Here is a 14,893-nt window from a genome sequence, read left to right on the forward strand (position 1 = left end):
CATTGTTCCTAATTCTTACAGACAGTCTACTTTCTTTAATAGAACCAGCTGATTGGAGAAAAGCCAATATAACACCAATATTTAAAAAAAGGGCCAAGATACATCTCTGGGAATTACAGACCAGTTAGCCTAACATCAATAGTATGTAAGCTCTTGGAGGGGATGATAACCGACTATATACAAGATTTTGGTAATGAGAATGGTATCATTAGCAGTAATCAGCATGGATTCATGAAGAATCATTCTTGCCAAATCAATCTATTAACCTTTAATGAGGAGGTGAGTTGCCATCTAGATAAAGGAAGGCCCGTAGACATGGTGTATCTGGATTTTGCAAAAGCATTTGACACAGTCCCCATAAACATTTACTGTACACAATAAGGTCCATTGGCATGGACTATAGGGTGAGTACATGGACTATAGGGTGAGTATATGGATTGAAAACTGGCTACAGGGGCGAGTTCAGAGGGTAGACTTGGAATGACCAGGGGTGGGTAGTGGGGTCCCCCAGGGTTCTGTCCTGGGACCAATCCTGTTTAATTTGTTCATAAATGACCTGAAGGATAAGATAAACAGTCCAATCTCTGTATTTGCGGACAATACTAAGCTAAGCAGAGAAATAACTTCGCAGGATGTGGAAGCCTTGCAAAAAGATCTGAACAATTTAATGGGGTGGCAACTACATGGCAAATCAGGTTCAATGTAGAAAATGTAAAATAATGCATTTGGGTGGCAAAAATAGGAATCCACTCTATACACTGGGGGGAGGAAAGGGGCATAGGGTGGCAGTGTTAACCCTTTCCTCTTAAACCATACCAGGCCACATACCCTCATCACTGTCTGGCAAAGCACCTTGTCCCCATGTTGATGAGGGTAAGGGCCTCTTCCTTACAACCCTGGCCGGTGGGTGTGGGGGTCTGCACATGCATCCCAAGTACACACACAGTACAGACCACAGACCCCCCAGTACAGACCTCTCCCCTATCAGTAGGAGGACACTAGTAGTGAGGGGGAAGTCCTGGGGAGTGTCATATGATATCAGAACCAAAGAGAAGCTTAGGAGGACCTTCCTCTAATCTGTACAGACGCTGTGCCTGAGATCTCAACAACCAGGCAGCTTCAGTGCAGAACACAACTCCCTGCACTACATCACCTGGTGGCCGAGGACAACTTTTCCAGGAACAGACCATTCAAAACAGGAAATGTCCCCGGAAAATGAGGATGAATGGTAACCAAATACCTGGAGATTTAGGAAATATGAGCAATTCCAAATCACATCAGTCACACCATGTTAGTGAAAACCTTAAATCTTAAGAGCAAAAAAGTAATAAATTGCGGCTTGCCAGTCACTAGATGTGAAGGCTGCATTTGTTTTATTTTTAGTTTATTTTTCAGTTTTTTTTCCTTTATTTTTACCTGCTGATCCTGCCAGTAACATACTTCCTGTCCTAAGGTGACAACACTCACTAATTACTACTTTATCTATGGAGGACTGATTTCCATTACAGACACCTCCTCATCTGTGTGACAGACTCACCAGGGACAGAGACTTTTGGAGTGGACTGAATGCTAGCCTCTTGCCTTGCGATCATGGGCCCTGGCATTTGGGGGAACGGTGCTCTTTGTGAGCTGTATGCCTGGGGACCCTGTATATGCCATTAGAGTGACTGATTCATACTGTTGGGACATACAGTTTAAGGAGATGCTAATGCCATCCCCTCCAGCCACCTGTCTGTTCTGTGAGCTAATTGACCCTGATATTGTGTTAAGATGTCCTGTGTTTACACTTATGATAATGTGTATTGTATAGCAGGTGAGCGAGGAGACGTGACGTCTACCCCGAAAGGTCATATCTATGAGTTGCCCAGTCTGGGTAAATGAGTAGTTAATTAGCTCATGTTAATTTATGTTCTGGTTACCTCCTCTTTAACTGTATATAAGGTTGTATTCTTGGTTCTATTAAACACTCTGATAGGAAGCGGTATATGACGGAAGCACTCAAGCGGAGTGTGGAACGTTCCGTTACAATCTCCATAAAACAGGTGGGTCTCCTTCTGTAGATCAGAGGATAGTTTGGGGAGCTGATAACATTCTCTGATAGATCAGTTAAGCTCAAAGAAGATGACAAAGACATGGCATTTCTGGCAGAACCAACAGGTAATTTCTGCGCTTGCAGAAAAGGTTCTTATCCTGAAAAATGAAAACGAAAACATCCAAGGACTGGTACACTGTCATATATGACATTTGTGTTATTGGGTTTAGATGTACGTTAAAGTGGATGTAAACCCTATTCATTAAATTTGACCTGGGCACAGATATCTGTAGTGTTTACTTATCTCTCTTCAAAGCATTAGGTCCCGTGGTTTTCTCCTGCTCTGTTCTTCTGTTATCAGCCTAATAACTTCTGACAAGTTTACCGACAACTGCAATAAAACCAGACCAAAAGCAAAATGCTGGGGGAAAGGAAGGCAGTAGGACTATTGCGGTACAAGGTGAGTAGGTAAACTCAAGGAGAGCGATTATATTGAAAAGTATATATTTATTAACATAGTATCAAAAATAAAAGACATTAAAACAACATAGACAATAAAGTGCAATACAAACAGCGGAAGATCAGTAGGGGTCACATGGGGGGAGTCTAAACTAGTTGAGACTCCCCCCACGTGACCCCTACTTCCACCGTGATCTTCCCCCAAGGAATCATCAAATTTCGGTGACACGTACGGCTTGTCACGCTGTTTGTATTGCACTTTATTGTCTATGTTGTTTTAATGTCTTTTATTTTTGATATATATATACTTTTCAATATAATCGCTCTCCTTGAGTTTACCTACTCACCTTGTACCGCAATAGTCCTACTGCCCTCCTTTGCCCCAGCTTTTTGCTTTTGGTCTTTTGGGTCCTGGGGTCCCTTAAGCCCTACCTCTATTCAAAATTGACTTTCAGGATGATGGTACTATTAATAACAAGTCTACATGTTTTTTATTAAGATGCTAACAATTAATGCAATAAAACCAGGCTGAAATTTGCGTCAGGGTATAAATACAGTAGATTTGCAGAAAGCTTCTCTACTCACAGGACAGCTCTGAAAATCTCTGCCTATGTGGAGGGGGTGTGTGCCTTTCCTCCAATCAGTTGTCTCCCAGTGTAATCCAACACTACACTGCTACTGCTGAATGAGGAAGTGAAAATTCTAACATGATGTGCACTTTCTAAACAGTGTATAAAGATGAAGACAGCAGATATACAAATACAATTTATGTAGAGAGATTAGCCCAGATTCACAGAAAGCAAGGCGCACATTACGCCGCTGTAGAGTAACCACCGTACGCTACGCCAACGCAGCGCAGAGAGGCAAGCATTGCATTCAGCAAGCCAGTGCTCCCAATGCTGCGCCAGTATGGCGTGGGTTTAGAAGGCGTACGCCGGCGTAGGTGGAAGTGGGCGTAACCAATGCAAATGAGGCGTGACCCCATGCAAATGATGGGCCAAGCGCCAGACAGGTACGTATCACGAAGTGCGCATGTGCACACCCCCCCGCGCCTGCTCACAACCACGCCGGCACAACTGCCTAAGCTACGCCGGATCACTGCGTACGCCGTGAACGTAACCTACGCCCAGCCAGTCCAACGCACAATACGCCGGCTTGTGTTCCCTGGTGCAGACCTGTGCATGTCTGCTGCTGGGTTGCACCTCCTTTATGGGGAATAACTTTACGCCGGACGTACAACTTACGCGCATCTCACGTAGCACGCGCGGGGCAAACGCAGGCTCGTGAATCGCCGTATTTCCCTCATTTGCATGTTTGAATGGCTAATCAATGGGAGCGGCACCATCCGCCCAGCCTAAATGTGCGCCCACCCTACACCGGGGTAGGCAAGCTACGTCGGCGGGATGTAGCCTGTTTTTAGGCGCATATCTGTTCGTGGGCCTGGTGTACAGATACGACGGCGCACATTTGCACTTACGTCGGCGTAACTTGTTATACCTCTGGCGTAAGTGCTTTGTGAACCTGGGCCATTTGGTTCATCTCTGTATAATCGAGGCTGTGTATCACTTCACTGGGTATATGGAAGGGTTTACATCCACTTTAACACTTTACTGCTTATTACAAATGAGGACAATCATTATTATTACAGGGAAATAATTCTACATTTTTATATCACTGACACTGATGGAGGATCCCCTGTGATGGTTTTAGTGGTCAGATTAATTCTGGATATTTCATGTTCACATTCATTATATACAGATAAAGATTTAATTTCTTCCACAGCACAATGTTCTCCTCCAATAATACCAAACATGGCGTATATCTCTGAATACAAGGAGTATTATAATAATGGAGAAGAGGTGACAGTACGGTGTCAATATGGACATTATCGATCGTCTAACAAAACGAGATGTGACAGCTCCCGCAGCCCCCCGGAGTGGACTCCCATTGTTACCTGTATAGGTGAGTACAATTTATCACTTTAATGTTCGATTGTTTCCTCCTATATTACAGTAAAGAACCCTCTATGCAGTTTAAGGTTAAACCCCTTTTCTTTTGCGGAAAGGTTTTCTCTCTATTGTGGGGTCACCAGTATGGTATTTGTAAATTGAAATCATATCCCCTCTCATTGTCTCTTCTCCAGAGAGAATAAGTTCAGTGCTCCCAACCTTTCCTCATCACTAATATCCTCCAGACCCTTTATTAGCTTTGTTGTCCTTTTTTGTACTCTCTCCATTTCCAGTACATCCTTCATGAGGACTGGTGCCCAGAACTGGACAGCATACTTCAGGTGCGGCCGAACCAGAGTCTTGTAGAGCGGGAGAATTATTGTTTTATCTCTGGAGTTGATCCCCTTTTTTAATGCCAATATTCAGTTTGCTTTGTTAGCAGCAGCTTGGCATTGCATGCCATTGCTGAGCCTATCATCTATGAGGGCCCCAGGTCCTTTTCCATCCTAGACTACCCCAGAGGTTCTCCCCCTAGTGTATAGATTGCATTTATATTTTTGCCACCCAAATGCATTTTTTTTTAACATTTTTCTACATTAAACCTCATTTGCCATGTAGTTGCCCCCCCATTAATTTGTTCAGATCTTCTTGCAAGGTTTCCACATCCTGTGGAGGAGTTATTGCCCTGCTTAGCTTAGTATCGTCCGCAAATACAGAAATTGAACTGTTTATCTCATCCTCCAGGTCGTTTATGAACAAATTAAATAGGATTGGTCCCAGGACAGATCCCCCAGGGACCCCACTACCCACCCCTGACCATTCTGAGTACTCCCCATTTATCATCACCCTCTGAACCGCCCTTGTAGCCAGTTTTCAATCCATGTACTCACCCTATGGTCCATGCCAACTGAACCTTACTTTGTACAGTAAACGTTTATGGGGAACTGTGTCAAATGCTTTTGCAAAATCCAGATACACCACGTTTACGGGCCTTCCTTTATCTAGATGGCAACTCACATCCTCATAGAAGGTTAATAGATTGGTTTGGCAAGAACGATTCTTCATGAATCCATGCTGATTACTGCTAATGATACTGTTCTTATTACTACAATCTTGTATATAGTCCCTTATCATCCCCTCCAAGAGCTTGCATACTATTGATGTTAGGCTAACTGGTCTGTAATTCCCAGAGATGTATCTTGGCCCTTTTTTTAAATATTGGTGTTATATTGGCTTTTCTCCAATCAGCTGGTTCCATTTCAGAAAGTAGACTGTCTGTAATAATTAGGAACAATGGTCTGGCAATTACTTGACTGAGTTCCTTAAGGACCCTCGGGTGCAAGCCATCTGTTCCCGGTGATTTGTTTGTGTTAAGTTTTTCAAGTCTATTTCTAATTCTGTCTTCTGTAAGCCATGAGGGTGCTTCCTGTGATGTGTCATGAGGATAAACATTGCAGTTTTGTTTACTTAAGCCACCCGATTCCCTTGTGAAGACGGAGAAGAAGAATAAATTCAATACCTTCGCCATCGCCCCATCCTTATTAGCCAGATTTCCTTCCTCATTCTTTATGGGAACAATATGATCTAAACTCCCTTTCTTACTATTTTTGTACTTACCATTAACTGCCATAATTAAAGTTTCTTTCTCGAACTTCATCTCCCATGATTCAATGGTGCCAATCATCCAGCCTCTTGAGCTCCTTCTGCTTATAAGCTCCCCGTGCTGGATGAAGATTCGGTAATGCTAACCTATTCACTCGAAGTTCATTGGAAATACAGAGATCACTGCAACACAATGTCCTAAAATCGCTTTCTCTCTCTAGCCAACCGCCTGACTACATATAAAACATAAGTTCTACTTTCACTTTGTGATTTCTCCTGCTGGATTCTGACTCCTTTCTTAACCACTTGACCTCGACAAGATATTACCCCCTTCATGATCAGGCCATTTTTTTGCTATTCAGCACTGTGCTACTTTAACTGGCATTTGTGCTGTTATGCAACGATTCCTTTCCGAAGTCACAGTTTGCACTGGAATCTGCGAACCGTTCTGGGGGGTGTCATTAACTTTGTGTTGACACCCGCAGTGGTTCGCAGAGGGCCGTGTGAACCACTGGCGATTCAGGTGCAATGCGGGAACCCGCACTGGATTTGCAGTTTTTTTTTAACAAGGAGCAGTGCAGTTGTAAGATACAATGCCTCTGTTTTTTTCAGTGTGAAACGAGCCTAATGTCCACTTAAAAAACAGAGGCATTGTATGTTACAACCTGTTGTGGAAATTTTATGAAGATGTATGTAATATCTATTGTCATAGTGTCACCCAGTGTTAGTTCTCCCGCAGCCCGCTCTAAAGAGCTGACTGGGGCAGACTGACTCTGGTTGAGTCCCATCTGGTAGTGGAAAACGTCTTAAGGTTGGAGAGAGATGTTTGCAGAGTGGGGATATGTCCACTGATGAAGCGCCCCTGTGCATTAGCGCAGACGATCGTCTAGGGGGGATATGTTCTCTCTGCAAGGATATTATCGGTTATAGGCAGATGTACACTCTTGTCTCTGCTGTGTCTGATCAGCACAGGTCGGGATTCCTAGCGTACACCTGCAGATAGCCTCCCATCCACAAGGAACGATAGTATAATCCGGGTATGCTTTGTTCTGTTGTATTGTATTGAATCCTTTAGCTGTACCTAACACATCCTGTTGGAAGGATATCCTTATATGGTAATTTCCTGTGTGGAAGTCACATCCTGTGACATCACTTCCTGTTGGTAATTTATTTTGTGATTTACGAATAAAGGGCCAAACGAGCTAGGCTGAGTCAGTCATGCTGAGGAGCTGAGAACATAAAGGTATGGTCATGTCTGTTTACTTGGATGAGTTTTTTTTTAGGTAAGATGCATTATATCATTAGACGAGCACAGGAGACAGGAGATTTGGCTGTGTGCTCTGCGTATAGCATTATCTCCACGACATACCACACGGCTCCTTCTTAAAAATAAACACTCTGGGCCAGATTCAGGTACAATAGCGGCGGCGTAACATATCGCATTTACTTTACACCGCCGCAAGTTTTACGGGCAAGTGCTTGATTCACAAAGCACTTGCCTGTAAAGTTGCGGCAGCGTAGCGTAAATCCTTCCGGCGCAAGCCCACCTAATTCAAATGGGGCGTGGATTATTTAAATTAGGCGCATTCCCGCGCCGAAACTACTGCGCATGCTCCGTTTTGAAATTTCCCGCCGTGCTTTGCGCGAAATGACGTCACACCGACGTCATTTTTTGAATGTAGACATGAGTTACGTCCTTTCCTATTCACGGACGACTTACGCAAAAAAATTTAAAATTCGACGCGGGAACGACTGCCATACTTTAACATGGCAAGTCTAACTTTAGGCCACAAAATAGCAGCTTTAACTATACGCCGGGAAAAGCCGACTAGCGACGACGTAAGAGAATGCGACGGCTGCGCGTACCTTCGTGAATCGCCGGAAAAAGCTAATTAGCATACCCGACGCGGAAAATGTCGCAAACTACACCCAGCGGGCGCTGAAGTATTACACCTATGATCCGAAGGCGTACGAAGCTGTACGCCTGTCGGATCGAAGCCAAAAGCCGTCGTATCTTGGTTTGAGGATTCAAACTAAAGATACGACTCTGCAAATTTGAAAGTGCGCCGGAGTATCAGTAGATACGCCGGCGTACTTGCTCTGTGAATCTGGCCCTCTGTACATATATGAAGTAACCTGGTGTGCTTTACAAATGTGTGTTGTGCTCCGCTGGTTTCAGAAGCCCTTAAAATAAAAGAGGGTTGTAAAAAGAAGCTGGGAGGAGAGTCCAGTCATGTGACTTTGGTGGTCCCTCCTCCAATCACAGAGCTTTTTTTGGAGTCAGTTTTATGGACTGCACAATACAGATCCCGGTATTGAGAAATATTACTGAATATAATGGAGAGCGGAGATCTTCTCTGTATTATAAATCTTCTCTGAGAGTTTCATCTCTCCATCTTGTCTTTCTCAGGAGTCACAATGATGGATTGGAGAGTCACCGCAACCAGTATCATCGTCCGGATCTCCTGCACTCCTCAATGTCTCGATACCTGGAGAATTACTGTGTACTGCTGTGCTGAGCCAGATTACAGATCTTGTAAAACTTTATCTGGTAAAAGTATCACTTTCACCGATCTACAGCCGTCCTCTGAGTATAGAATAAACACCACACTGTATACACATTGGGGACAATCCCTGGGGACTCTGAAGCCCATATATATCCGGACGGAGGACTCAGGTGAGAGAATATTTCTTATACAAGTATTGTCTGATATCAGCAAACATTGCACAGAATACTCAGCCCGTCATTTATTATTTGTATTACAGGAAACCTGTACTGAGAAAAAATACAGAGACTGCATTTTTCTTCTGAAAATACTAATTTCCTGGCTTTCTCTGGCTTTATTTTCTGAAATGACTGACCCCCAGGAACAAGCATGCAGATAGGGTGCTCTGATCCCGGTTACATGCTCAGTCTGGGTCCACGGAAGCCAACCTGACAGCCAGGTGATGGGTATTTCAGTAGGAGAGGTCAGGATTGGCAGCCTCCATATTTATCTATTTACGGGTTTCCTTTATCAACTAATCTGTGCTTCCCATCAACCAACAATCCCATCCAGACCTCCATTATAATCTAATACAAACTGTTTGAATGTTCGAATGTATTGAATATTGGTATAATAAGTAATGTTGCCACGTCCTCACATCCACCAATCAGATCCAGCTGAAAATTACCACCTGAGTCTGATTGGTGGCTGTGGGAAAATAAAGACTCTCCATAAATATAGGAATAGGAATGGATTACGGAGTGATATTCAACACATAGAAGATTATATAATTAGAATATGATGGAGGTGTACCGGATGAAGCCACATAATCCAAAACCCGGATTCACGTAGAGCCGCATAAAATTGTGCGGGCGTAATGTATCCGCTTTACGTTACGCCTCTGCAACTTAGACGGGCGAATGCTGTATTCTCAAAGCACTTGCTCCGTAAGTTGCGGCGGCGTAGCGTAAATCGTCCGGTGTAAGCCCGCCTAATTCAAATTTGGATCAGGGGGCGTGTTTTATGTTAAACTACTGTGACCCAAAGTGATTGACGTTTTTGCGTAACTTTACTGCGTCGGCCGCGCGTACGTTCGGGAATTCGCGTATCTAGCTAATTTGCATACTCGACGCGGAATTCGACGGAAGCGCCACCTAGCGGTAAAAAAAAAATGCAGTTAAGATCCGACGGCGTAAGAGACTTACGCCTGTCGGATCTAATGGATATCTATGTGTAACTGATTCTAAGAATCAGACGCATAGATATGACGGCGCAACGCAGAGATACGACGGCGTATCTGGAGATACGCCGTCGTATCTCGGTTGTGAATCTGGGCCCAAGTTCTCAGTATCATGTGCAAAGTGATTGTCATCCGAAATCCCCCCCCCCCCCCATGTTCTTTAGTAAAGGTCTACCAATTAATTTCCAGCCCTTGTTCCTTCCGTTCCCTACCTGTGACGGAACGCCTGGCACCGATCCTGGGTGCTTCCACCAAACAGTGCCTCCCGCTATCCAAACCCTTCCAGCAGATCGAGAGCTAATACCAGTCCTTATACCCCAATCACCGTACACAGACAACACCAAGGAATGATTCTTTATTGAACACTACCACATTACAAAGGCTGCCTACACACGGGTTACATCCACATGAGTTTAAAGCGGAGTTCCACCCAAAAATGGACCTTCCGCTTTTCGGAACCCTCCCCCCCTCCGGTGTCGCATTTGACACCTTTTGTATTTGCACCCACTTCCTGCCCCCCCCCCCTGCTGTCTTTTGGGAAACACACTGTTCCCAGGAGGGAGTTGTTGTAATATGTTGGCTGATTTATGTGGGATATTATATTATGAGTCCAAAATTGACCAGGCCAGATTTCAGTTGACATTTGGTCCCTGTTAAAATAATTGTAAATAATTTTACTGTTGGGGGTCCCCACAACTTGGGAAATTTCATCAAGGGGTCACGGCACTAGACAGGTTGAGAACCACTAATCTAGATGAAGAATGAATCAATAACTCCAAAAATTGGAAAATTGAATAATAGGTACTGGGTGCCTCACAAAGAACCAGAGGATAGCCGTGATCCTCAAGTACAGGAAATATGCCTGTAGGCTGATGGAAATGATTTTATCCTCTGATGACAGAGTCGTCGCTGTTCTATTTTTTTAAAAGCCAGCAGCTGCACTATTAGTAGCTGCCGGCTTTAAAAAAAAAAAATTTGGGTGCACCTCCGCTTTAATATGGAAAGGTTTCCCCAGTGGGGATTTAAAACAGCAGTATAACATAGTCAAAAAGTAAATAAATAATGTTTGAAGAAAAAATGTATTTAACTACTTCAGACCCGGGCCATAGTAAAAAGACGGCCTCCAGGTGGCGCTATAAATCCGGGAGGCCATCTTTTTACAGCCTCGGGTCCTCCGGCCACTGGGGGGCATTCCCCCAGAAGGAATATGAGAGGGGTCTGGTGGGCAGCAATGTACTTCAGTCTGGCTTTGGCTTTGTATTTTCTGTAAGTTACAATAAAGCTTTTTTGGAAAATAACAAAAAGACAAAAAAATAAAACTTGTTTAGACAAGCGACCTTCTCTAATATCTCCATATTCCGGTCCTGTAGATGAGTACAGGAGGATTGGACGCTCTGTGTGTATGGACAGTTTACTCTGATTGGAATCTGTAACATTTATTATCTTCCATCCAGTGCCTGGCCAACCTGAAATAATGAAATCTCCATCAATGGAAGATAATATAATTAGATGGAGACTGTCTGAGAAATGGGAAAAAATCTACGGATTTGAGGTAAAATAATCCTACATTTTATATATTTTAGTCTCAATTCCATATTGACCAATTACTGCTATCACGTTGAAGACTAATTGCCTTATTTATGGGTAACGGCTCTGAATCAACTTTATTTGACTTCTTAAGTGAATGCATGTTACAAATATTATTTATGTAAAATGATTTACAAATAGACATTTTATACAGGGTGCATCCATGGCACAAGATTCCCAGAGCACTGTGGGTTATGTAAGGAGGGAACACAGCATTAGATGTCTGCTTTCAGACACTATTGGGTAGATTCACGTAGGGGCGCCTAAAATTAGGACGGCCTAGCCTACTCTTTTTAGGCTACACCGCCGTAAATTATTTAGGTTAGAAGTGATTCTCAAACCACTTACCTTCAAATTTTCGGCGGCGTAGCCTAAAACGAGCAGGCGTAAGCGCGCCTAATTCAAATGACTGGGAGGGGGGCGTGTAGTATGGAAATGAGGCTTGACCTCACGTTTTTTGACGTTTTTTACACTGCGCATGCGCCGGGCGACTACATTTCCCAATGCGCATTGCGGCTAAGTAGGCCGTACGGGCCTATTGATTTCGACGCGTACGTAAACTACGTAAATCCCGATTCGCGGACAACTTGCGCAAACGACGTAAAATATTCGAACCTCGCGGCGGGAACGGCGGCCATACTTAACATTGTTATTCCACCTCATAGGTGGAATAACTTTAGGCGGCCTATCGCGTATGGAAACTACGTAATGCGACGGTGTAGGCCCGGCGTACGCTCGTGAATCATCATGAATCGTCGTATCCCCTCATTTACATAATCAAGGCCGGCCGCAATGGCAGCGCCATCTAGCGGTAAGCCAATACATTACAATCTAAGATAGGACGGCGCAAGCCGTCCTATCTTAGATATGTTTAAGTGTATCTCTGTTAGAGAATACACTTAAACATAGGTCGGCTTAGATTCAGAGTTAGGTCGGCTTATCTACAGATAAGCCGGCCTAACTCTTTGTGAATCTACCTATATATCTCTGATTGAAACCTCTGGTGGAGCTGTTTGAAAGGAGGGGGAGGAGTCACTGCTTATACGTGTCAGTTGATTTCCGCTTGAACTACTGAGCTCTGTAAACAACAGACTTACAGTATGTCTACAAGAGTAAAAATCTATGAAAAGAATTCATGGACAGCCGCACTCCAAAAAAAAACGAAAAAAGGTTGCCTTTATTGCTGTAAAGGGATAAAAAGCACTACAAAGCACAGCACAGCAAGCAGTGGGATAAAATCTGACGCGTTTCGCACAAGAGTTCAGTGCATAGTCATGACTAGTGCCGCTGTCCATGAATTCTTTTCATTGATTTTTGCCTTGTGCATTGCCAGCACCCACGGTCTTTGAGGAGGACACTAATTGCTTATTGCATTCATCTGGAGCGGTGATCTCTTTTTTTCTCATATGTCTACAAGAGTGTGGGATTTGTAAACAGTATAACTTTTTTTTTAGGAACTTCAGTGTGCGAAAATTAAAAGCTAGCAGCAACAAATGACGTGCTCAGCATCTAAATTCAAGCTTGCCAAAGCTGCTGGCTTTACAACTCATGCCTTTCCATCTAGTGGACTCTGCCCCCCTTCTGTGAATTTACAGAAAGTGCTGTACCACAATGGAAGGTTCCCAGTCGCTGTTTCTTTTCACGTAAGGCAGGGGTGTCCAAACTTTTTTCAAGCAGGGCCAGATTTGATAAAGTGAAAATGCATGAGGGCCAATCATTTTGAATGACATTCTTTGAACCATTAATATTAAATGCAAAAAATTACCTAATACACTGCCTAACAAAAATTCTCTTGCCTTTGTGGCTGTGTGTGGCGAAGAGTCTAAGGATGAGCTTGGGCATGTTATTTGGATATATATATTTATCTTTTGTGGACCCCAACGAATGTTATTTGGATATACCATATTTATCGGTGTATAATACGCCATGAATGCAGCCTCTGAATGCAGCCTCACCTTTGCCATGAATGCAGCCTCACCATTGCCATGAATGCAGTTTCATTTTACATTTTAAATAAAGAAATGTGAAGCAGAATAAGGGACAGTGCCCATCAATGCAGCCTAATCAGTGCCCATCTGCAGCCTCACAAGTGACATAAATGCAGCCTCACCATTCCCTCTGAATGCAGCCTCACCATTGCCATGAATGCAGCCTCTGAATGCAGCCTCACCATTGCCATGAATGCAGCCTCTGAATGCAGCCTCACCATTGCCATCAGTGCAGCCTGATCCATGCCCATCTGCAGCCTCGGAGGGGACAGGGAGGGGGCGGAACGAGCGCCAACAGATTACATACAGGAGAATCTCCTGTTTACTTGGTGGCCTCTTTAAAACAAAGCCCCACCACCTATGATAGACAAAACAGTCGTCCAATGCCAGCACAGGAGATGGGACTTCCTATTACAGAGGCTGCTGAGGTAACAGGGACTTTGGATATGCCTGACTTAAGGCCATTCCAGCGCTCTGCCATCACAGGGAAGGCAATGTTGTGGCATCATTGGGCAAGGCAGTCAGCCACAAGGTCCACATTACTTCTGACATGTGGTTCAGCAAGCATGGTCAGGGACAATATATTTAGTTCACAGCACACTGGGTAACTCTGCTTACAACTCAGTAGAATGCAGAATAGGGCTCAGTGCTGCAGCTTGTTGTGCCGCCACGTCTCTATATAGTTAGTGGTGATTATGCAAGATCTGTCAGCTACACCCCCTCCTCCTCCTCCTCCTCCTCCATGCCCTCCTCTGTTGAGTTGTCCTGTGAACCACAAGTACCCCCATACATTGATAGCCCCCCATAAAAGGGGCTATTCAATGAGTCCGGATAAAAGGTTTCATGCAATGCTTCAGCTGGTCTGTCTAGGGGATAGGAGTCACACCGCAGAGATGCAGAGATTCATGCAGCTCTGCAGGGGCAGACCCAGAGGTGGTTCACGCCATACAAGCTATAACCAGGAATAGTGGTGTGAAATAATGGCACAAACCTTCTGTCTGCCCTTAGACAGGGATAGTTGGCACATGTGCCATGTCTGGTGCATGTCCTCAATTTGGTGGTGCAGCGTTTCCTAAATACAGTGTAGGAAGATCTGCTAAAGCAGGCCAGAAGAGTCTGTAGCCACTTCAAGTGGTCACACACAGCCAGTGCTCGGTTGGCTGAAACTCAGTGGGAATTCCACCTGACCATAAAGCTCCTGATTTGTGACATGCCCAGCTAGTTGTAACTCTACTTTGGCAATACTGCAGCGGCTGCACATACAGCAAGAGGGCCATCAACGAGTACCTGTGTGAGTATGTCACAACAATAGGCTCAGGCCAGCTCGGCTTCCCCCCCCCCCCACGCCAATGGCTGCTGATAAAGAATGCATGCACTGTACTGTCACCATTTGAGGAGGCCACAAGGATGGTAAGAATGCATGCATCAGTAACGCAATCCCTGTTGGGTTCCTGCTGGAGCAGACACTGTCCTTGCCATGCCACAGAACACACAGGAGGAGAGGGAGGAGGAGGAGGATTCTGGCAGTTTTGGAGGCATGGAAGACATAT

The sequence above is a fragment of the Rana temporaria genome, chromosome 1 (assembly GCF_905171775.1).
Source record: "Rana temporaria chromosome 1, aRanTem1.1, whole genome shotgun sequence".
In the NCBI taxonomy this organism is placed as follows: Eukaryota; Metazoa; Chordata; class Amphibia; order Anura; family Ranidae; genus Rana; species Rana temporaria.